The following is a 24705-nucleotide window of genomic DNA, read 5'->3' as shown; positions in this document are numbered from 1 at the left end:
GGGAATGTCTTAATTTCTCCCTCACCCTTGAAGGACAGTTTTGCCAGATACAGGATTCGGGGCTGACTTTTTTTTTTTTCTTTTAGCACTTTGAATATATCAGCCTACTGTCTACTGGCCTCTGAAGTTTCCAACGAGAAATTGAAATCCGCTGTTAATCTTAGATTAATCTGAGGATCCCTTGTATATGACGATTTGCTTCTGTCTTGATGCTTTCAAGATTGTCTATCTTTTGATACTTTGGTCATAATGGGTCTCTTTGAGTTAATCTTGCTTGGAGTTTGTTGAGCTTCTTGGATGTTTATGTTCATATTTTCATCAAATTTGGGAATTTTTCAGGCATTATTTCTTCAAACATTATCTCTGTCCCTTTCTCTTCCCCCCTTCTAAGACTCCCATGGTCTGCTTGAGGGTGTCCTACTGGCTCCTTAGGCTCTGTTCACAGTTTTAAATCTTTTTTCTTTCTGTTCCTTAGACTCAATAATTTCCATTGTCCTATCTAATAATGTGGTAACTCGGTAAATCAGATTCTCCCCTTTTCCCAGGGTTTGCTGTTTTCTGTTATTCTTTTTGAGTTGCTGTAGGCTACCTCCGTGCTAAGGATCAGCCTGAATTGTAACCTTAATCTGATCCTTTCTCAGGGAATGTATGGTTAATTCCAGATTTTCCCTGTATACACTTTTAAAGGTCTTAATCTTTAATATATGGCTCCCCCAAAGGGTAAAATGTGGCAAATAAAGTGGGTGAGAGAAAGGGTGCTAGCTTTTTAAATCTGCCGGCAGTCACTTCAGCCAGAGGGGAAAGGTTTAGCATCAAGGGGGTTAGGTGCAACAAGGATGATCACTTGCTCCATTGTCTGCGCCTCTGTGATCAGAAGGAGCCGTCAGTGATCAGAGGACAGATCCCAGCTAACTGGAGGACAGGGTCCTTTTTGTCCACCCTGGCTCCCAAAAGCTGTGTGCAAGTTACTCTAGGAACATGTGCAGAACTGCCTGCCATGGGGCCAGGGATGGAGGATGGGACGCTGCTACTGCAATGAGAGCTGCAATTGGCCAAAATTAGTCACAGTTTACCATACTGAGTATTACCCTAGAAGTTGCAAGCCTTCCACAGACCCCAGAGTTCTAAAATAGTTACATCAGACAGATTCTGAGAATGCAATTGTTGTCTAAGCCGAAACAGATTCCTGGAGCGTCCTACTCTGCTATCTTCCAGAACATTCTTCAGTTTATATTTAAAGTTAAGTAAGGAGATCATCTCACAGGCTGCCCTGACACCAACCAAAGGACAGTTGCATCAGTCTAGAAATGATCCACATTGTACTCACATTTCATTGGATAGAACCAGTCACACGGCCTACTTCACCCTAAAGCAGCCTGGGTAAAATAGCAGTGCACGTTACCAATCACTATTGGTAAAAACCCATATATTTAGCTTCTGTTCACCAATTATCCAGTTGTTCCACTTCTAGAAGGACAATGAGCTAAGTCCCCCGGTGAGTCACGTCCTCATAAATTCCTTTTCCTTGAGTGTGGGTGAGATCTGTGACTCGCCTCTAACCAATAGAATATGGCAAAAGTGATAAAATGTTACTCTCTTGATTAAGTTATGTTACATAAGACTTCGTCTTAAAAGACAGGAAAGACAGGTTCTCCTACTGGCTGTGAAGGAACAAGATGCCATTAGTTCAAAAGCCATAAGGAGCTGAATTCTGTCAACACACCGGGAGAGTGGATTTTTTCCCTTGTCAGGACTTCAGGTGTGAATACAGTAGGCAGATACCTTGACTGAAGCCTTGGGAGACCTGAGCAGAGGTTCTAGCTGAGCTGTGTCTACATTTTCCCCCCACAGAGACTATGAAATCATGTGTTTTGTGTTAAGCTACTGAAGTTGTGGTAATTGGTTATGCAACAATAGAAAACAAATATATTCCTGTATTTAAAAAACACTCATTTTCTCCCTAAGGAAAACAGTCTAGTCATTTTTTTCTAGTTCTAAATTCAAGATCCTTGGGTCCTCTGTCCTCTGTCAAGTCCAGATGTGGAGCTTTATGTGTAGTAAGAACTTATGATCCAATAGGACAAGATGTCTGCCTCCTAGGAAGTCCAATTGTAATGATTCACACCTAGAATGGATACCACATTTGGAAAAGAAAGAATGGAAGATTCACGGCAATCTTGTGCAGAGTAATGCTTGAATCCTGTGGGTAGACATTATGATGTACCCCAGGCGTAGCAGTTTGGCAGGGCGCATGATTAAATTCTGCTTTTGTCTCAGGGAGAATCTTCTTTGTCCATTGTTTCCCTCTACCCTCATCCTTTCCTCTTCCACCTCTGTGTGGTTCTTCCTTCTCCATTATCTTGCCTGGCCACATATGAAATGAGGAATGTTGGGGTGCCTTGGCTGAGGTTGTGATCCTGGGGTCCCGGGATCCAGCCCCATGAAGGGCTCCCTATTCAGTGGGGAGTCTGCTTCTCCCAGTGCTGCCCCCCACCCCGCTCATTCTCTCTCTCTTCCTCTCAAATGAATAAATACAATCTTAAAAAAAAAAAATAAATGAGGAATGTTATGGTCTCTCCTTGCAAAGGGTATACAGCATTCAAAGTCTGTTTCTTGCACATGGAAAGTTATGTTAAGTCTTGAACGGGCAAATAATTTTTTTGTCCGGGCTCATAGTTTCTTTGGTAATAGAATTTTGTCTGAAATAAACTTATTTGTGATTAAAAAAAAATTCCAGTCAGTTGCATGTGCCAGTAACTACACCCAAAGTGTTTTTTGAAACATAAGTTTTAAACTTCTCTCAATTAAATGGTAACCCTGAGGCTATCTAACCACACCCTCAAATCTGATCTTTTCCATGGCTCAGTTTTACTGAGCTTTTGTCTCTGCAAATCTTAACAAATCCCATTTTTACTATTTGGGATCTAAAAGCAGTCAGCCTTTTTACCTCTTGGAGAGGCCCAAATGTCTAGACTATCTCTACTCTCATTTATTTTTGAAAACTGGTGATTTATTTCCTAGTTCATCTATTTATTGTGATGCTTTGCCTTATGCTACCAATATTTTCTTTTTTTATATTGTGGTATAATTGGTATACAATATTATTTTAGGTGTATAATACAGTGATTCATCATTTATACACATTGTGAAATGATCATCATAAGTCTACTTATTATCTGTCACCATATAAAGTTAATACAATATTATTGACTATATTCCTCATGCTGTACATTACATGCCCATGACTGATTTATTTTATAACTGGAAGTTTGTACTTCTTGATTCTCTTTACCCATCTTTCTAGCTTCCACTGTTAGTTTCCTTGCTGCTTGCTGTTGAACCCCCGAGTAAATGATACATATTTTAGGTTTTAATTATAGCAATACCTTATTTTAAGTTACCAATTTCCTTTGCAGTCAAGATCATGGATAGTGACTGATGTAACGAATCACCCCATATCTAATTTTTGTTAACACTTTATTTCTTGATGACATCATAGTCTTATGTCAGTTAGTCAGCTTTCCTCTAAGTGATGGTTCAGGGATCCAGGCTCCTTCCGTCTTGGGACGATACCACTGCAATATATGGGCTCTGTGGTTTCGGTGAAGGTGAAGAGGATGAGAGAAGTCACATTGGATTCTTAATCTCCAGAGCCAGAAGTGACAACCATCACTGCTGCTTAAATTCTATTTGCCGGCAGTGATCACATGGCTATCTTAAAGTCAAAGAATGGAAAATCCAGAGGAATATATGGATATTGTAAACATTCACACTTTCTGCCAGACCTGATTATTTGACCTCTCCTTCCCTATCCTATTAGAACATAAGCTTTATAAAGGTAGGGGTTGTCTATTCTCCTGTCTTTTGCATCTTCAACACTTAGAAGAATGCTTGGCTCACATTAAGTGGTTATTAAATATGTAAGGCATATATAATATAAGGCATAATCAGGCATACATGAAAGGGACGATCTAGAGTTTTTGCCATTGGTAATGGGTGAGAAATTAGAAGAAAGCGTGAAAGGATTCCAAGCAACCAAAATCGAAGCCACAAAAGGTGTGCCCTAAAGTTCATGCACAGTCTTCACTGACCTGCCTTCCTCCCACAATCCATTCTAGAAAAAGTTCTAATAAGAATATATACCTAGTCTATAGACTCCATACCAGACCATAAGCAGGAACTTAGAATGAGATAAGACTATCAATAAAAGAAAAGGTAATAGGTAGGAAAAATACGGGGTTCTAAGAAGAAAGTTATTTTTTTCAGTGCCTCCACTACAAAAAAACTGATAGTCTAAGGATAGTGGCACAGAGGCAAAAACATGTTATACCTTCTTAGCACCTAAGGGCATCACTGAATTACAGCAGAGTAAATAAATCAGAGCCACTAAGAAAACAATGAACCAGTTAGGTTTGGTATACTTTCTTTAAAAATATAGATAAGTTGCAATACATTTGTTATATGTTGGCATTCCAATGGGTGTCCTTTAGTTATTGTCCCAATTCCCTAGTTATAATTAGCCATTCATTTTCTTATAATGGTTGATAGATGAAATATGACAGAAATGGACATCTCAAAGCATTATTGTACTTAGAGGCCACATTTAGAGTATCAGGGGATAGATCCATGTTTTTTGGAGTCTGAAGATAATACAGCTCAGAGCCTTTTTAAGGAAAAGAATACATAAATACAAGAAAATATTTAGAATAAAAAAATCACAGATTACAAATTAAAATCCATTCACAAGTATCAGACATCAGCAAGTATAAAACATACCATGATTTGAAAATAATTAATTGCCTAATATACTTTTATAATACTTTTTCCTACACTCTGTCTGCATACTCTGTTTTCCTCTTTATGTAAAAATGATTCTGCCACATTTTATTCTACAACATTAACAGATATCTCAATCTTTCCATTAGCATAGTTGATTGAAATGTGTTTTTATTATTGATAGTTTAAAAGAGATTCCTTTCAGTCCCTACTGGAAAAGCCATCTACATTTTTAAGATTGTTGTCAAATATGGAAAAAGTTCTTTTCTATATAATAAGATGGGGGGGCATTTTCCACATTCTTGTTCTGGATCCATGTATTTCAAATATTGCCTACCTCGTTACCTGTATACTTCCATGCTGGATTCTGAGGGACTCATTCATTTGCTGATAAGATGTCTGGCCCTCCGCCTTAGTGTCACAACACCCTGTGATCCAGATGACAGTAGACCTTCAAGCAGCTGGAATAATGTCACTATAACTATGGGCTGTAATGCCCACAGACCCCCATACATTTATTCCATCTAACAAACTCAACTTTCCCTTAGCCAGATGCCCAAAATGCCTACCACTCGGATGCTTCCAGATGGAAGGAAAATTATGACAGAAAGGAAGTTAGATACAAAGACACAGCAGTCTCTTGAGATTAAAATATTTTACTTTCAAAAATCTTTATAGAAACATAAAGCCAAGTGAGCATACTTTTAGGACTCCTCCTGTGGTGTTGGGGCTTGAAGCTTAAGTTTCTTGGAATCTGCCTTTGGGTTCAGCTTTGGACATTACACTTCAGTGGGAGTGTCCACAAACCTGCACATGTTCATAGTAAGGAGGTAACCTAGGATGGTGAAGAATTAGGTCAGTGTCATGTAATAAACAGCTAAGGACCATGCAAAGATCTCAGAAGACACAGTTCAAGGGGTCCACAAGTCTATCTTCTGTACTTGGAGTGAAAAAGTACGATGACTCAATATTAAGAATCATTTTCTAGGGTTAGGTCAATTTCATCAGAGACTTGACCAGCGTGTGAAATAAAGGAGTTTTCTTTATGGGAATGGTTCAAAGCCAGGCTAGGTGAGAATCTGTCCTGGATCCTGTGATGCTGAGACCTAAATAAGGTAATGGCGGTAATGGGTTTGGGGAGCACAGTGTGAAAGAACCCAACATTTATACACCTCTGGAAAGCTGAGATTCTAGATGACTTTGCTACTAATCTTATTTGATACCTTAGCCTCGGGGTTTATGCTTGACATACAGAAAATTTTAAAGATAGATGGGACTTCCTTTTAAGTAAGAGAAAATAGTTGTTTTTTTTTTTTTTTTTAAACCTAAGGGCAGCAATAATGATCCATTTTAGTGCTACTTATTTTTATGCTTTTTTTGTTTAAGGCAAAATTGTAACAGTGGTTAATCAATACAGGAGGTTAAGGGTTTGCAGGTGTGGGGTTGCTGGGTCTAGAGCAAGTTGTAGAAAGAGAACATCATGAGGGATCTCTTGGGATCCTGATTCTTCCAGTAGGAACAAAAATAGGACTTTTTTTTTTTTTCTTTTTTCTGGCCACATGCTGGGGGGGGGGAGGGTTCATCAATTCTGTGGACTAACCTAGCAATGGATAGATCTCTGCGAATAATGAGTCAAAGCTTTTTTTTTTTTTTTTTTTTTTTAATGACAGGTGACAGACACAATTGAAACTCATCTAAGGATATTAAGAGTAAGGGGATTTATTGGCATTAGGGGTAGCATTCATTCAGACATATTTGCCTCTGAAGTCTCAAAAGACACCATCCTCTCTCCCTCAGCTTTCCTTCCCTTGAAGCTGGCTTCCTTCAAGTGGTTGTACTTGTTATTACTGGCTTATTAGTTATCCTAGTTAAAAGAGCTTCTTTTTCTGAACTGATTCAGCAAAAGCCCCAGATAGAGTTTTGGGACCAACATACCCATCCCAGAACCAATTACTATGGTCTGGAATATGATAACTGGTCAGTTCTGGGGAGTGAGGATGGGAGGTGTCACGATCCTGAACCATAAAAACTCCTGGGCAAGGGGGAGGGGTAGTTCCCAAAGGAAAATATAATTCCTGTTAATAGAGAAAGGGGAGAGATGGATAATACTGAAAGCACGTAACTCAAAAATTCCAAAATAATGGATATTCATTATTTGGGAAGGGGGCAATGCTTGGGAGCTTCCTCCATATGGCCATAGTTGTTAAACCGTAAAATCAAGCACGTCTTTCCCCCCCACTTCTGGATAGATGCCACGCATAGAGGGCAATAGCCTTGCATTTTGGCTTTTTCAGTCCTTCCCCTAAGTGGGGCTGAGTCAATGAAGATGCTACTGAAGAAGTAAATAGAAGGCTGAGAGTATTAATACAGTAATTTTTAATTTAGTGCTCTCTTTAGGCAAAGTAGCTCGGAGCGCTTTCAGTAATTCATTTTTAATTGCGACCACACCCCGTGTCGGTGACATGAGTATTACCGTCATGCCCTTGCAGGTGGGGAAACCGAGCCATGACATTCCTCCATTCAGCTTTTCGGTGAGATTGAGGAAGAGTCCCGCTTGCATGACTTCAGAGGGTCTCCTTCCTGCACGGCGCCTCAGAACCCTCCTGTCCTTCGGCGCCGCAGGAGAGCGGCTCGGGATCCTCCGCAGCCTTGGGATTCGTCCTGCGCCCCGCCGCGCCCGTCCCACTCTCCCGCACCTTCCTCAGGAGGTCCGGCAGGCCGAGGTCTGGCCGTCCCTCCCGTCCTTTCCCCGCCCCCCGCCTCCCCTGCCCCAATCCCCGACGTGCAGGAAGCCCCCAGCCAGGTGCCCCGCGGGAAGGTGCGGGCAGATGCCGCCCAGGCGGCCAGCAGGAGGGGCGCCGGCGCCGCCAGAGGTGAGCGGACCGACCCCGCGCTCTGCACGGGCCGGGGCGCCGCGGCTGCCTGGGGCGGGAGCCAGCCCGGCGGGAGGAGGGTGGCGGCGGGAGGGAGGCCGGGCGGCGCGGCGGGGAGCGGCGAGAGGGGAGACGCCGGCGGGCCGGCGCGCCGCTCCGGGGCGACACCAGAGGAGCGAGCGCCGGGGAGCCGAACGCCGCCGAGCCGCTCGGGGACGCGCCGCGCCGCGCCCCGCCGGGGCCGCCGAGCTCGGCCGTGAAGCTCCGCGCGGCAGCCGGACCCCCGGCGCCCTCTCGAGCGCGGGCGGGAGACATGGCTTCGCGCGTCCCCGCCGCGGCTGCTGCTGACTCGGCACAATCGGCGGGTCGCGCGGGGGGCGCGGCGTAACCCGGGGGTGGGCGGCGGCGCGGAGCCGCCAGAGGAGCGCCGAGTGTCGCCGGGAGCGAAGGAAGATGCCAGCACAAAGGCGAGCGGAGCCCCAGCCCGCTGCGGAGCGCGGCGGGAAGAGCCGCTGAGGGGCGCGTCGGGCGCGCTCTGCTCCTGCGCCGCGTCTCTGCCGTCGCCGCCGCGGGTCGCGGGGTCGGGGACGACGGCGCGGGAGCCCTTGGACCCTCGGCAGCGGCCGCCGCAGCCGGGAGCTGCATGCGACGCGTGGCGGCGCCCCCGGCCGCCTGCTTTCCCCGCGGCGCGCGCGGACAGACCGGAGGGCGCCGGGGCCGCGGGTCCGGTCGACTGCGGGGGCGCCCTCCCGCCCCGCGGCCGCGTTCCCAGCCCAGCCCGCGGCGCCCGAGCCCCAGGTGAGTGCGCGTCCGGGGCCCGGGCCTCGCGCCGCAGGTACGCGCGGGCGGGTGGCGGCTTTGTTTCCCTCCTCGCGCCCCGGCGCGGTCATTCATTTGACATTTCGGCTTCCGCGGCCCTGAGATGCGGGGGTGGGGGAGGCTCCGGGACGGGTTTCGTGGCTGGATTATCCCGGGGAGCTGGGACCGTGGGGGCCCTTTGAGCCTCGCTGGCGGGCCATGGGGCTCCCTTGCTTTCTGGTGAGGAATGTGCCGGGAGCATCCTCGGCTGGGCCTGGGGCCTGGAGGAAGCCGGGGCTGCAGATTCAGACGCCGCCGCTTCCGAGGACGGGCAGCTGCAGAGCTTGGCCCTTCCCTGCCTGTCTTTTCCTCCCTTTGCGGTGCTCAAGTGCTTTTCCTTGACACTTAACCAACTTCAGGAACGTCTTTGCAGGCACGGCTATTTCTTTTAGAGTTGGAAGTCTTTGGAGACAAGACGGAGGGCTCGCAGAGTTACGGGGGATCAATATTAAAGTTCGAGAAGGCAGGCTTCGGCGGCCAGCATAGATAGAGGGGGACGGTCGGCAAACTTGCCGGAGGCTTTAAGCCCTCCGGGTCTGTTTCTGCTGTCCCTGCCCCAGAGTCAAGGAAACTCGGAATTCTCGCTGTGTGGACATCTTTGTCAAAGTGTGAAACTTATCTTTTCTTGAGCAATTTTCTGTACTTTGGCTTTTAGAAGAAAAAAGATTTTAGTGTGATTAGTAGTGTCCTCTATTACACCTGGTGAAATTTCATGTATGCGTTTGTCTTACAGGTATGATTTTCGTTTTATTATTTCCCCGGTTCCCTCAAGGGCTCCTGTCTTCGTTGCCTAGAGAGAGCTTCCCCCACCCGGTCCTCCCAACAGATGGCTCTGTATGTTCTGAGAGATTTCTTTAAAAGGACACTCACAGTCCCTATAAACAGAGAAGGATAAGGTATTAGGCTTATCATTAGCATTATTAAAGCAAGGGGCCTAATCTGGATGGGGATATTATTAATGGTGTGAAAATCTGGAATTTGCTAATCTGTTTGGTCATCAGAAGATTCCTGCGGGGATTGTTTACATAGCGTGGGAGACAGATGGTATCCCTAAGCAGACAAGAGAAGCTGGGCATAAAGGATCATTGTATTTTCCAGAAACTGTCCACTTCACTGTTTGGAAGAGGGAGAGGGTGGGGTAGAAGGTGGGGAAGACATCGTTTTGATCTCCCAAAAGAGACATTATAACCTCACCATCCAATCTCCGAACCAGTTAATTTCTTCTTTCTTTGAACATTGAAAAAGTCATCATTAAGCTATTTGTTTTGATTATTTGTTTGGCACATTTTGGTCTCATTTGTGATTATGTGAAGCAGTTTAAACGGTTTTCTTAGTAGAAATGTCTTTGAATTTAAGATTATCCTACCACTTACAGGGAGAAAACAGTCATAACTTTCTTAGCTCTCTGTCATTTCAACAAATAGCCCCTTGGACTCACAGTCTCCTAGTTGGAAGGACTTTGGTCCGGTCCGCACGAATTCTTCCACCATCTCTAAGACAGGTGTTTCCCTAACTTCTAGCAGTTGCCCCCAGACCCTCAGCTGTGGATAGAACCGGCTTCTGTAATTACTTAGCCTAAGACGTTTGCTTTACCAATGCCTTTGTCACCACATTGAGCAGCCTTTGGCTGCGGAGTCCGAAGAATCAAAGTCATTCTGAACATTCAAGATAAGCCAGCTGCAGCTTTCCTGCTCCCACCACCATTATAGGTTCTTTATGTGCTATAGATTGCAAAACTGGTCTTCCCTCTGTGATTTTGAGGGAGGATAGCCCAGTAAATTAATATTCACAAGCCACGGTATGAGATTTCATGAACATGAGCAATGTTTGACCCCGTGGATAGGAAGTATAGAATAAAAGTAAGCACCGGCTCTGTTTAACTTGGGCAGTGTGATCTGGAGAGAAAAACATTTTTTTTTTTTTTAATTCTTTTCAAAGCCTTTTCCACCCCTGACCTCAGCAAAAGACAAAGAAACTAAAGTTGTTACCTGTAGTTGAGGACAGATGGTATAACCTTCTGGGTGAATGTATTTTGCAGGAGAGATGGCTTTTGGACAGACTCTGTCCACTTTCAGTGGGTGCCCTAGCATCGACGACAGGATCTAACATTCAAAATACTTGTTAAATCTGTGGCTGGATCTGTGTACCCTCTTACCAGGTTGTTGTCTCTCTTGTGAAGTGTTGCTTTAAGAGAAACCCAAGGCTCCAAGTCCGGGGCTTGCTATGAGCCTGGCCTGGGTCCACGTTTTTGTGTGTTGCTTGTTTTCTTGGGTAAAAATGGAACCAGTTTTGCATGGTGTGTTGGATGGGGAATGCAGCATGGCATGGAAACCTTTCTAGTTTCATTGTCAGAAGCCAGGCCTGGCCTGAAGGAGAAGAGCTATATTTGAAGTTTGGTTGACCCAACAAAAACAGAGTGTTGTTTCTTTACACACAGGATGTCTTTTATATGGGAATATGAATGAGGAATTACAAGAGGGACCAGACCTCCTGGTTTGTCTACAGCGGTCCCAGCTTATTCCCACTGACCTCTCTTAGTTACTAAAAGCATCCCTTTTCATGTTTAGAAGTACTGTAGTTTGATAAATTATGTAGTTACCCTAGATGTTAAGGAACCCTGACTTTTCTTTACTACCCACTCCTGTCCTCAGATTTTTAGTCTTGCTTTATTTAGTCTTTTATTTGTTATATGCAAAGATAAGAAGGGTTAAAAAAAATTAAACCAAGAAATACATACAGAAATAGCAGGAAGATAAAAGATTAAAAAATGAGGTCATTGCTTGCTTGTCATCTATTTACATATATAGAAATAAGTAGTTTTATCCTTAAGTTGTTAAGTGTCTGCTATGGCTCTAAGCCTGTGTTATTATTTTCAAGAATGAGAAGAGTTACACTTGCCCATTTACCTAGGGCCGACAGGAATTGGGATAACTCCTGGGACTTGGGAGAAGAGCTTCGACGAAGCCCGTTTGCAGATCTGGCAGATGGATGGCTCTTGCAGATGTGAATGCAGATTTCAAGATTTAATGATGGGTCCATTTTCGGGATATTTACTGAGAGTTAGGAACACACGTGTTGTGAAGACGTGATTCAACATTCTTCTAGTTTCTCAGCATTCTGGGCCACAGGATAATAGAAGAGCCTTTGTTTTTAATCTTCTCTTCTGACTCCAGTCTTGAGTTTGGGTCTCCACTTTTCATATGAAGGGTCTACAGAGAAGAACTTGGCGTGCCTGCTCACTGGGTGAAAATTCTCTTATGGGTTTGCGATCGTGCAGGTGACCTGGTAAGGTCTGGGTTCCAGGCTAGATATTTGGAGCTTGTGGCATCTTCTGCAGCAGTTTGCTGAACTACTTTGCTGAAGAATTGCCCGTTCGAAATAGTTCACTTGCAGCGCTGGCCAGTAGGTGTTACAATTAATTATGGTTGTCACCTTTTCCGTACCTGCTCCACTAAGATCCTCAAAACTGAGGTCAGCGTGCCTAAACAAGAAGGAATTTACATATCTCTTTATAAGTAGGGTGACATGTAGTTCTTCCGTCTAGACAAGGATACGTTTGAGAGTAAGAGGGAGTAATAACTGGAAAGGGCACTGGATCACCAAGTATAAGCTGGGACAGTCCCGGGAAAGCCATGATATATGGTCGTCTGAAGTGTGAGCCAAGTCATTAGCTGTCATATGAAGAACACCCATATGATGGAAGAATGTCTTCAGCTCTTCTAGATTTGTTCAGCATATGTGTTTACGTGTGTGCATGCATATATGTGTATATGTTTGCATGAACACTGATCATATGTCTAGATGTGTGTACTGTAGGGTTGAAATAAATCGTGCAAGAATACTGGTTCTTTGGAAAATTGTGGCCTTCATCATCTCTTTCATGGACTGACTTTAAACTCTTTGCATTCAGCCTCTCTAAATTTTAAGTCCTCTCCTGACCTTGTGTAGTTGGAATACTCATCTGTTAGTGTAATTATTGTTTAAAAGCCTGTGATGGCGCTTGTTTTCTGTTTAATTCTTAAAGATCTGAAGGCTGTTTGGTGGTTCAAAAGGAAAAAAAAAATGAAAAAAATTTCATTTATTCATTCATTCATTCAATTACTATTTATTGGGCTCTTTTCACAAGTCAGTATCTGATCTGGAGGCTGAGGAAGTACCAATGAATAAAACAAAAGATCCTCACCCTTGGGACGTTTTCATTTTCTTGGCATGTAGGGGTGGGATGGGAGACAGATAATAAACAGACAGTAAAAAAAAAATGAGTAAGTAGGTCAGATAGCACACAAGAAGGAAGTACATACATTGGAAGAAAGGGACAGTAGAACAGGATCAATGTAGCTGAGTAGCCTTCATGGAGAAAAAGACCCTACTCTTAAGCCAAGACTTCGAAAAAGCTGAGAGAAGTTACCCACGCACATACCTGAGGGGGCATGTTCCAGGCACAGGGAACAGCCAGTGTGAAAGACTGAAGAATGTATTCAGAATTAGCAAGAAGACCAGGATGGATGGGGTGGGGCGACTGGGAGGAGCTGGATATGAAATCAGAAAAGTGGCTTGGAGTGGCAGAGCATGTAGGACTTTGAGATACAAGAGTGATTACAATGTCGGCAGAAATCCCATTATGTTCTTTTTTTTTTTTTTTTTTAAAGATTTTATTTATTTGACAGAGAGAGAGAGATCACAAGTAGGCAAAGAGGCAGGCAGAGAGAGAGGGGGAAGCAGGCTCCCTGCTGAGCAGAGAGCCCAATGCGGGACTCGATCCCAGGACCCTGAGATCATGACCTGAGCTGAAGGCAGAGGCTTAACCCACTGAGCCACCCAGGCGCCCCAGAAATCCCCTTATATTCTTAAAACTCATTATAATATTTAAAAAGTTGTCTTTGTGCTCTGAAGCCTGCCCAGGTCAGTATTGTGTACATGTCATAAATAGTGCACTTCATCTTGGTTAATGAGCTTTTCGTTTCATTTTCTTCTTGTTTGTTAAAATAGCATGTGTTTGCTTGTTGCTAGTCTTAAACTGTATCCCCATTTGCAAAAATAGATCGGTGGCTGAAAAGTGGTTCTGCGAAGTGTGAAAATAGTAATGAAAATAGTTCTATGAATGCTACAGTTCAGAATGTCCTAAACATGTTTAGAGAACTCAATCCCACTGCAAATATAAAATGTGAAATCTGTATGTATAAAAGCAAGGGACTCCGCGAGAGTGAGGAGTTCAAAACAGTAACTGAAATTGCAAAGTGCAAATGGAAGTATGAGGATGGCTCTCCTAACACTGTTCCTTTCTTGGGTTTGCCGTCCGTCCATTTGCTCCTCATTCCCTGTCATTGCCTGTTATGAAACTGTCCAATAGTGGCATGAAGCCATGGATGTTTTGGTGTCATTTTTGAACAAAGCACAGTGGCTTCTCTGTTACGCCATTGCCGTTTTCCAGGACAAGCACACAATAATGCTTTCCGTTACAAAATTAACATATTATATTGCTAGAAGTAAGTCAAGGACGAAAAGACGCTAGTGGCATCATTAAAGGACTCGTGCAGCGAAAGTAAGAATGCGTCACGTTATTGTGTAGACACTCGCAGAATCGGCCGCACAACTAAAGACAAGCTCTGTCCTTAACGAGAAACCAGAAGTTACTGACAGAATTCCTTCGTCCAACGGCCCGGCTGGCTGCTGCATAATGGCCGTGGAGTAGTGTGTCGAAGGCTGATTACTATCAAGTACATCCTGGGAGGTATTTCACTTTTTGGTTGGATGAAACCACGGAGGTCATGCAGAGAATGAATCAGCTCTTGGCGTCTGTCCAGGGAGGAGCGCTGGGTGATGCTTTGTTCATTTATCGCTGAAAACTTGTGCTCAGAGAGAGGAGATTTTTCCTTTGTCGAACTGTCGCTCATGAGACTGGAAGCGTTGCTCCGGGGGCAGGACTTACGGAGCACTTGGTTTCTTGATCGTCTAGGAAGGTGAGGGCTTCGTAAGGTAAAGGAGTTTTACCTAGAGGCCGGTCTGCGCGCTGCTGCCTCCACAGAGCAGGTGTCCCGCCTTCCGATCTGAAGGAGATACTAAAAGCAAGAGCAAAAACTGGGTACAGCCAACTTGCAGCCCCTGAGAGTTAGGAGTGTGCTTGTGGAGGGACGGGCGGGGGGCATGACTTGGCTTCTCCATGCTGACCGAGGCTGGCTGTTTAGAGGAAAGGCACACATAGAACATTTTATCTGTGGGATAAGAAAAAACGTTTTTTTATGATGCTGAGGAGAAACCATTTGTCTCATATCAAGTGGCATACGTCGGGAATATGCCCTGCCCCCAGTGAGCCGTGTCAAGTGCTGGGAGGGAAGGAAGAAGGCTTAACAAATAGCACGATCTGCCACCATCTCAGGACTAAGAAATTCCTTCGTTGGATGAAGTTGGAGATCCACATTGGCCACAAAGTGGTTTAAGGAGGTTATATTTTTGATAATGGACAGTCCTTTAAATAATAACCATATTTCCTCTTCATGACCCATTGAGAGAATAAGAGCACAAAGAAATAGAACTTAGGCTCACTCATTTTGATGGAGAAAGGGTACCAGAGTATGCATGGTATTCGAGAGCATGCAGAGAACCATGCTGGGAGGAACCTAGGCTTGTAGGGTTTTGATTAAGAGACTGGGTGGCAGGGGCTACAGGTAGAAGGAGGTGGAGGAATCTAACAGTTGGACATGACCTTTTATATCTTCTGCCTTAGGCTTGACTTCATTCCAGACAAATGGGCTTGATACTCAGAAGTTGTCAGGACATGATCTATATAGCCCCTGACCTAACCTAAAACAGTAAATGATCTCCAGTGGTCTTGGATTCTCTTTGCATAGGCCTTCCTCCTGTCTTCCCTCTTTTCCTTCTTGCTTTCCATCTTTCAGTTGGCATCTTTAAGCTAGAAGGGACTTTGTGAGCTCCTTTCCTGTATCTCCATCCCATTAGGCAGTATGTGGGCTACCCAGGGCAGAAGGGATGAGGGCTTCCGCTCCTTTCTCAGCTAGCTCACTCTAATGTGTAGGGTCCAGTTAGAGCACACATTTAAATTTGAACCTTCATTCTTCAGTAAAGATTAATTTCCTTTTTTTTTTTTTAACTTAAATAAAGATGGAGTCTTTGTGTTTTGTCTAATAACTCTTCCGTATTGATTACCATTATTTACTTCTAGGCCAGAAGCCATTCATTCATTATATGTTGCATGAGCACCAAGAGCTGTGTATGAGCCAGGCTCTATGCAAAGTGATATGTATAAAAGAGGTGAATAATTAGAATGGCCCTGCCCAGATAAAACAGAGAATCTAGTAGGATATGATAAACAAATATTTAAGTGTAAAGCAAATGTGACTAAAATGTTTACATTTGTTAAATCTGGGCGGTGGTGTATGGGCTGCTATTGTACTTTGTAACTACATGAACTTCTGAATATATGCTTGAAATATCTCCTGAGTAAAAAAGGAAAAAATATAGTTGGAAGTGTGGTAAGTGCGTTCTAGAGAGGGTTATTGATGGAACATGGAGTGTAACTGAGACTTCCTTTGGACAGAGTAATCAGGGAAGACCAGAAGTGTACCTCATTGTTTGTCTGTGTGAGAGGGATGAGGGTCATTTGAACAGAGTTCAGAGAAGAGTCACAGAGATGATTGATGACATGGGTGATAGTAAGAGCTATGAGAACAGTCTCGAAGAAGTGGGGATGCCAAGCAGTAGGAGAAATTTACCTGATGCAGTCATTTAAGCTATCATTTTCATAAATTTACAGGGGCTTTTTCATAGTCATACTGTCTTTGGTAATTTCCCATGTTCAACAGCAGGCAAGGCAGGTTGCTCATATTAGAAATATGTGTGAGAAGAAAATTGAACATTTTTTTCTTCAACTGTGGAAAAATTGGAAACGACCTGAGAGACAAACTAGTTGAGCCCTCCTGTGAAGGAATATCTCTTTAGTGTTCTTAACAGGTTCTTAACATCAAGTTCTTAGGAGATCCTTTTTGTGCTTCCTCTACTCAGGATGGGGTGGTGGTGCACTCGCTCCTGTTTACTTTTATTAGGAGGTCTTCTTTCCATCCCATAAATCCCCCGGACTCATCTTGCCCTCAGTACTTTTACCACAGGAGCACTTCCCACCTGGAATGCCCACCAATTTCACAGACTCTTCCAGGCCCCGTATCTCCATTGCGTTTCGGGATACAATCTGAAAACAGTAGTTTTCCCGTGTTTCTTTTCTGAAGGATATGGCATTCCTAGAAGTATACATAGCTTCCTTTGTCAGTGGTTGACATTAAGGGTGGGCAGAATCAGTGTCATAATCTGAGGGGGGGGCAGAGGGAAGTATATGGGCTGACATTTTCCCCTCCAGATGCTGAAATGCTACCCTCATAGGAATCACTGTTTTATAGCACTCAATATCTTCATAATCTTTGCTCTATTTATTATTATTTTTAACAGTTATTTATTTATTTTTACTTATTTTAAGTAGGCTCCACCCCCAGCGTGGAGCCTAATGTGGGCCTTGAACTCATAACCCTGAGATCAAGAGTCAGATGCTTAACCAACTGAGCCACTCAGGCACCTCTCATCTTTTGCTTTAGATGTTGTGCTAGTTGTTTTGTTTCCTATTAGCCTTTCTGCCCACTAGGTTTTCAGCACTCTAAATAAATGGGAACTTGGCTGACACCTCTGTATAATGCTCAGTATCGATCACAGAGTGAATATACAGTCACCGATGCCTAATGGTGGAAAGAACCACTTGTTTCTTTCTCACGGACCATTATGAAAGGCTTTTACTTATATAAGTTGGCACAGATACGAAATATTAACATTTTGTAGTTTTAAAATGGCAGAAAGTCAAGTCTTGGGGGTCTGATTCATTCAGACAATTCTGATCTCAGAGACCTCCTTCTTTATATGTCTTCTAACTCCTGCTGTTCAAAGTAATCCACAGACCGGCAGCATCACCATCGCCTGGACTTGTTAGAGATGCAGAATCTCAGGCCCTGCACCACACCTGAGCCAGAATCTGCTTATTAACAAGATCCCTTGTTAATAAGGGATGTGCTGTACTCTGCCCAGCGAAGTCTGAGAAGCCTTGCTTTAACTTACCAGAATTCAGAAATTTAGGAGGAACATTTATCATCAAAGAGAAGTAAGTTGGGAAATGAAGATTTCCTGTCTATGGACGAGATCCTCAGTACCTTCTGCAGGGTGGCCTGAAATGATCCTGTACATGTTGGAGCTTCCAGGCCTGAAGATGCCTCCGTAGGAGTGTCCTGGAGTGATTTAAGTGGGTGATACTTACGTGTCAGACATGATAATGATGATAGGAATTTGAAGCAGTTGTTGGAGTGAGAAACTAGGAGAGCTTGGCAAAGGCAACCTAAAACTGAAAAGAAAGGAAGATGTCTTAGCTTTATACTCAGAAACAACTTCTGACACTCTGGACTTGGATTGTCTTAAACTTTAATGCCTCCAGAGCCAGCAGGTCACAAAGAAAACCAGTGGGATGTGCTGTGCCTGGAAATCTTGTGGAGTGGGGAGGACCATGGAGGGCATTCTTCATCCAAAGGGAAAGAGGGATGCCACCCAGCTCACTCAGTTGCTGTCACGAGGGAATTTGGGTCCAGGATGGCCAAATCTTCACATTTTTCAAATGAAGTTAAAAATGTAAGTTTGTATGTAAAACATCTCTTGAGTGGCAATTAAAATGTTTTTAGAACAGCACAGCCCAAACAAATTTTATATGCTGCCTGCATCCGTTTTACAACTCTTATTCTGGAGCGACAGAACGTCTGAGATGGTATCAGTGCCAGGTTCTTCGAGTGCAGGGCACCAAACACGGGTAGTGGTGTTTGGTCTTGGTAGGGACCGTTTGGGTCTTCAGTAAGTAAAAGAAATAAAAGATATAAAAGAAGGGAGCTGCATTTGTGTCGATGACCTGACCAGATACATATCTGGAGAACCTTAGTAACTAATGGTATTTGAAAGAAAGAGTTGGGGCCCTAAAGGAATAAAATTTAGGTCCTGTAAATTCTGAAAGTGAGTTGGGACGAGGGTGAGGAAATGGCGACATGCAAATTTCTTGGCCACACTGAAGATGGAATCATGCACAACATGGCAGTCAGGGCCAGGAGGTGGGACCACAACTTGGACCTTCTTGTGCTGGGAGAGAAGTGTGACTAGAGATAGAATTTGATTTAATTTCCTTTAGCATCTGGTTGTTGATTTGGGTGCCTACTATTATTTCAAGTTTGCTGAAATTGGATTTTCAATGAAAGTTTGTCATGGTAAAATTAACATTTTATACATTTTAAAAGTGAAAACTAGGGGAAAGAATCAATATTCTTTCCAAAGATTTATTATCATGTTTTTTTTGTTAAAAACTAAGTTCCTCAAGGGTAAGGACTGTTTATTATTTATCTTCACATCCCAGCATCTAGCACAGTCTGGGTTAGAGAATGTTTATTGACCTGAAGTGAGATAAGATATAATTTATTTTTATCTTGGAAAGTCATTCTGTAGATATCCATTTTCCTCACTGATTTAAAAAAAATGATAGCCTTTTTGAAATATAATCTACATGCCATGAAATTCACCATTGTCAGTAGAATTCAGTGAGTTTTAGTATATTTACAAAGTTGGGCAACCAACCCCATTCTTTGGAGACATGTCTATTCAAATTCATTGCTGATTTTTGAATTGGGTTACTCTTCTGTTGTATGAATTCTTTTTATATTCTGGATCCTAACCTTTATGAGATATATGACTTGAAAATATTTTTATTTTGTGAATTGTCCTTTTACTTTTTTGACAGTGTCATTTGAAGCACAATCATTTCTAATATTAATGAAGCCCAGTTATTTTTTTTTATCCTTGTGCTTTTGGTGTCCTGCTTCTCCTTGTCGATCTTCTAATTGTTATATAAGCCTTGAAAAATAGTCTTGCTATCTCCAACTACTGTTGAATTGTTTCTCTTTTCAACTCGGTCAGTTTATACTTATATGTTTTGCAGCCCTGTTCTTGGGTACATATATGTTCATAATTATAATATCTTCCTCTTGAATTGACCTTTTTATCATTACTCTTGTATACATTGCATTAATCTCTGGTAACAATTTCTATTTTGTCTGATACTAGTATTGCCAATCCAGTTTGTTCTTTTTTTTTTTTTTTTTTAAAGATTTTATTTATTTATTTGACAGAGAGAGATCACAAGTAGGCAGAGAGGCAGGCAGAGAGAGAGGAAGGGAAGCAGGCTTCCTGCTGAGCAGCGAGCCCGATGCGGGACTCGATCCCAGGACTCTGGGATCATGACCTGAGCCGAAGGCAGCGGCTTAACCCACTGAGCCACCCAGGTGCCCCAGTTTGTTCTTTAGTTGTTCTTCGCATGGTATATCTTTGTCCATCTTTTTACTTTCATCTTATTTGTATCTCTGAATCTAAAGTATCTCTTTTAGACAGCAAATAGTTGGATCAATTAAGATCTATATTATGCCAGTCTCTGCTTTTTGATTAATGTTCAGCTAGAGTGACTGGAATGTTTATTTCATTTAATGTTACTTACTGATAAGGTGGATAATGTCTACCTTTTTGCTATTTTTTTTCCTGTATGCCTCAGGTCTTCTTTATCTTCCTTGTGTTTCTCTATTACTGCCTTGTGTTGTCTTAATTTTCTATTTTCTAGTGTGGCCTTTTAATTCCCATGTTGCTTTTCTGGAGAAGAGGATTTTCATAGGTCTTTATTGTGCTCAGTAATACTGTTATAATATTTTTTGAGTTATATTCTTAGTGTTTGCTGTGGGGATTACAGTAAACTTTTTAATTTAAAATGATCTAGTTCAGATGAATTTCAAAAGTATTCAAAAATTTTACCTTAGTATAGCTCCATTCCTGGCTTTATGTATTATAAGCCTATCACTGCACTTTTATTTATTTATTATTTATTATTTTTTTAAAGATTTTTATTTATTTATTTGACAGACAGAGATCACAAGTAGGCAGAGAGGCTGGCAGAGAGAGAGGGGGAAGCAGGGCTCCCTGCCTGAGCAGGGAGCCTGATGTGGGGCTCGATCCCAGGACCCTGGGATCATGACCTGGGCTGGAGGCAGAGGCCTTAACCCACTGAGCCACCCAGGTGCCCCTGCAGTTTTATAATTATTGTCTCTGCAGTTGTTTTTTAAATTGGATAATAGAAAAGGTTATAAAAATACATTTATACTGTCTTCTATATTTAACTATGTAGTTAGCTGTACCAATTCTCCTTATGTCTTCATGTAGATTAGAGTTAATATTTGGTGTTTTTCATTTCAGCCTCAGAACTAACTTTAGTATTTCTTGAAGGACAGATTTAGTAGTGACAGATTCTCTCAACATTTGCTTAAATGAGAATGTTTTTTTTTTTTTTTTTAAAGATTTTATTTATTTATTTGACAGAGAGAAATTACAAGTAAGCAGAGAGGCAGGCAGAGAGAGAGGAGGAAGCAGGCTCCCAGCTGAGCAGAAAGCCCGATGCGGGGCTCGAACCCAGGACCTGGGATCATGACCTGAGCCGAAGGCAGCGGCTTAAACCACTGAGCCACCCAGGCGCCCCAAATGAGAATGTCTTAATTTCCTCTTCATTTTGAAGGATAATTTTGTTGGATGTAGGAACCTTGTTTTACCTTTTAATTTGGCTGCTTTGAATATGTTGTTCCACTTCCCTCTGGCCTTCATAGTGTCTGATGTGAAATCAAATGTTAATATTCTTGAGAATCCCTTATCACATATGATAATCACATATGATGAGAATTTCCTGCTGTGTTTAAGTTTCTGTCTTTTGACATTTTGACTGTGATGTGTCTTGGTGGGAATTTTCAGTTTATCCTAATTTGAGTTTGGTGAGCTTCTTGGATGTATATATAGATTAGTGTTTTCATCAAATGTGGGAATTCTGGTCATTATCTCATTATTTTTTCTGCCCCTTTTCTTGTCTTCTGGGACTCTCTGTATACATGTACTGATACTTTGGTGTTCTGTAGGTCTCTAAGGCTCTGTTAATTTTTTTTCATTCTTTTCTTTCTTTCTTTTTTTTTTTTTTTTTTTTGTTCCTAAGTCTGGACAGTCTCAATTGACATATCTTCAAGTTCACTGATTCTTTCTTCTGCCTATTCAGATTCGGTATTGAACACCTATAGTGAATTTTCCATTTCAGGTATTGTATAGACATTTCAACACCAGAATTTTTTTTTTTTTTTTAAGATTTATTTGTTTATTTAAGTAATCTCTACACCCAATGTGGGGCTTGAACTCATGATGCTGAGATCAGGAGTCACACGTTCTACCAACTGAGCCAGCCAGGTGCTCCTTGACACCAGAATTTTTAATCTGTTTTTTAAAAAAAGATTTCTGTCTCTATATTTATATTCTCTGGTGAAATAGTTTTATATTCTCCTTTAGTTCTTTAGACACGGTTTCCTTTAATAATTTGAACGTATTTATAATAACATATTTACTTCTTTTTCTAGTGTCCCCCACCTGGCTTCCTCAGGGACATGTTTTGATGTACTACTTTATTTTTTGTGTATGGGCCATACTTTCCTGTTTATTTGTGTGTGTATTCCAAGTTTTTGTTGGAAAGGAGACATTTGAAATATTTCATGGCAACTCTGAAAATGAGATTTCCTTCTCTCCCCAGGGCTTGGTGTTTTTGTTCTCTGTTGTTATTTGTTTATTTACAGATTTTACTGAATAAATTCTTTAAAGTCTGCATTTTTGTTGTCACACGTGGCTACTGAAGCCTCTGCTTGGTAAATTTCTTTAAATGCCTGGAATGACTGAGTCTTTCAGTCTGTACAGAGAAGCTCCAGGGGCATGTTGGGGCACACCTTTGACAGTCAGCTACGCCACTGACAATGCTTTAGGCACAGAGGCTCAGTGTCAGCCACAAGTGAAAGATGAGGGTCTTTTCAGGCATTTATTGTGTATGTGCAGCATGTGGCCTTCTGGAGCCTAAGGAATGTGTCAGAGCTTTTCAGATCCTTGTATGCACATCTCATTCTCCCAATTTTTCTTTTAAGTTCTTAGTCAGCCTCTCCCACCAACCCCCATCCCCAGTATTGCTGCCTCAGGCATTTTCATTGTTAAGCAGTTGTTTTCAACAAATGCTGAGGGGCTGAAGTTTTTCCCACTGAGTGATCTCTGAGTTAGGTCCGATAAACATAAACCCTGAGAATGGGGCTTTTCCAGATAACTGCCAGTTCAAATACTAACAGTTCTCTGGGAGAGGGCCTTTTTTGGGGGAACTGCAAACCCATTTTGCCTTCTCAGGGACCACTAGAGTGCTCTTTCTCTCAGTCACCATGGCTGCAAGGATGCTGGTTTTCAAGGGTACTGTGATGTTAGGGGAGAGTGATGGAAACAGGGAAAATTAAAATCCCACAAAGCTCAGTACTCTTATTGAGATTCAGCCATTCATGACTAAATTATCATTGTAATTTGTAAGCCTTTTGCTAATTTCCGTAATTTTGAAAAAGTTGATTTTGATACTTTTTGGTAGGAAAGCTTTTATGGTTTTATGGAGGAGCAGGTTTTGGGAGGTTCTTACTTGGGTATTCTGGAAGTGCTTCCCTGCTCTATGGAATTTTACCACCATCTGCTACAATGTGATGTTACATTTGATTGGCTTTTTTTTTTTTTTTTCTTTTTCTTTCTTTCAAGATTTAAAGCACAATTTTTATTATCTTTTTCACCTTTGTGTCTCTGTTTTTTCACTCTTTTTATATGTATGTAATTTTTAAAAACATCCATGTGTGTATTTTTTAAATATCTAAATTGAGGTAAAAGACACATAACAAAATTTTGCCATCTCAGTTAACCGTTTTAAACATACAACTCAGTAATGTTAAGTATATTCACATTGTTGTACACCCAATCTCCAAAAATCTTTTCATCTTGAGACACTGAAAATCTGTACCCATTAAACAAGAACTTTCCGTTTCTCCCTCCCCCTAGTTCCGAAACCATCATTTTACTTTCTGTCTCTAGGAATTTGACTACTGTAGGTATCTCATATAAGTGGAGTTATACAGTATTTGTCTTTTTGTGACTGGTTTGTTTCATTTAGCATAATGTCTTCAGGGTTCATCCAGGTTGTGGCATATGTCAGAATTTCCTTACTTTCTAAGGCTCAGCAATATTCTGTTGTATGTATATACCACATTTTGTTTATCCACTCATCCATTAATAGATACTTGTGTTGCTTTTACCTTTTCTCTATTGTGAATATGAACATAGATGTACACACATCTTTTTCTGTTCTTTTAGTATATTGTTAATTTTTTTTCTTTATGTGGCAACAGCTACAGAAATATCCAACCTGATAGTTTTCTTAAATAGGTTAGTAAGCTTAATGAGTTTCTCAGATTTTTGCTATATAATACATTCTTCATTAGGCACCACTAAGTATTATTTTCTGATTCTTCCCAGACTTACACATTACCTCACTTGTTCTCCCATTTTTAAGCTGGTAAAGTTTAAAACGTTTTAAATGACTTGAAGCCATGCAGAGTTTAGGAAATAAATAAATTACAAAATTAAATGGAATCCAACTTCCAATTCCTAATTGAAACCTTAAATTGCTATGTTTTATTACTTTTATGCATCAAATAAAAAAATAGTGTAGGGATAAGAATTCTTGTAGTCCTTTTGAATAAGCAACCAACATGGCATTTCTTAGTCTAAATTTCATTGATAAATGAGTAGGCATTTGGGGAAACATATTTAGGGATAGAAAGTAACAGGTTTAGTTATAAATAGGTGTGAGCGGCCATTTGTATATCTGGGGAGCAAACTCAACTCCCTCCACCATGTAGGCAGGTAACACCATCTGTGGAGCAAACTAGATGAGGACTCGGTAAGCTGGACCTTACAGTTTCTAAAGGGACAGCTGTTACCCACAACCTACCAGATCATTGCTCCAAGATGCTAGATAAGCTAGCTTTTAAAGAGAAAACAAAAATTAGGATTTTTTTGTGAAGACTTATTTTAAAAAAATGGGCAAGCCATTTAAAAATGAAAATAAAAAAAATCACACTGTGCAGCCGAATGAGTTTGCAAGTTGGATTTATGACTGTGATAAATTCAGGGGGTGGCCTGTTTGATGGATACTACATAAGTGATATGTTTATGGTAGTTGGAGAAATCGACTAGAGTAATT

At 41.9% G+C, this 24705-nt stretch overlaps 1 protein-coding gene across 2 annotated transcripts in view; it reads left to right on the top strand.

Annotated features, from left to right (window-relative positions):
- The first annotated feature begins 7287 nt into the window (after nucleotides 1-7287).
- Nucleotides 7288-24705, top strand: part of HECW2 (HECT, C2 and WW domain containing E3 ubiquitin protein ligase 2) — a 363970-nt gene continuing 346552 nt past the window's right edge. Inside the window, exon 1 of one of the 2 annotated variants that reach the window (XM_047720962.1) lies at nucleotides 7288-7307. The gene's annotated coding sequence lies outside the window, so the exon portion shown is untranslated. Of the gene's footprint in view, nucleotides 7308-8389; nucleotides 8448-24705 lie in introns of those variants that run through there. The other variant, XM_047720963.1, reaches the window with a different exon arrangement.

Source organism: Lutra lutra, chromosome 3, assembly GCF_902655055.1.
Source record: "Lutra lutra chromosome 3, mLutLut1.2, whole genome shotgun sequence".
In the NCBI taxonomy this organism is placed as follows: Eukaryota; Metazoa; Chordata; class Mammalia; order Carnivora; family Mustelidae; genus Lutra; species Lutra lutra.
The sequence above is the reverse complement of the archived record's forward strand: the minus strand, read 5'-3'. Positions and strand labels throughout refer to the sequence as shown.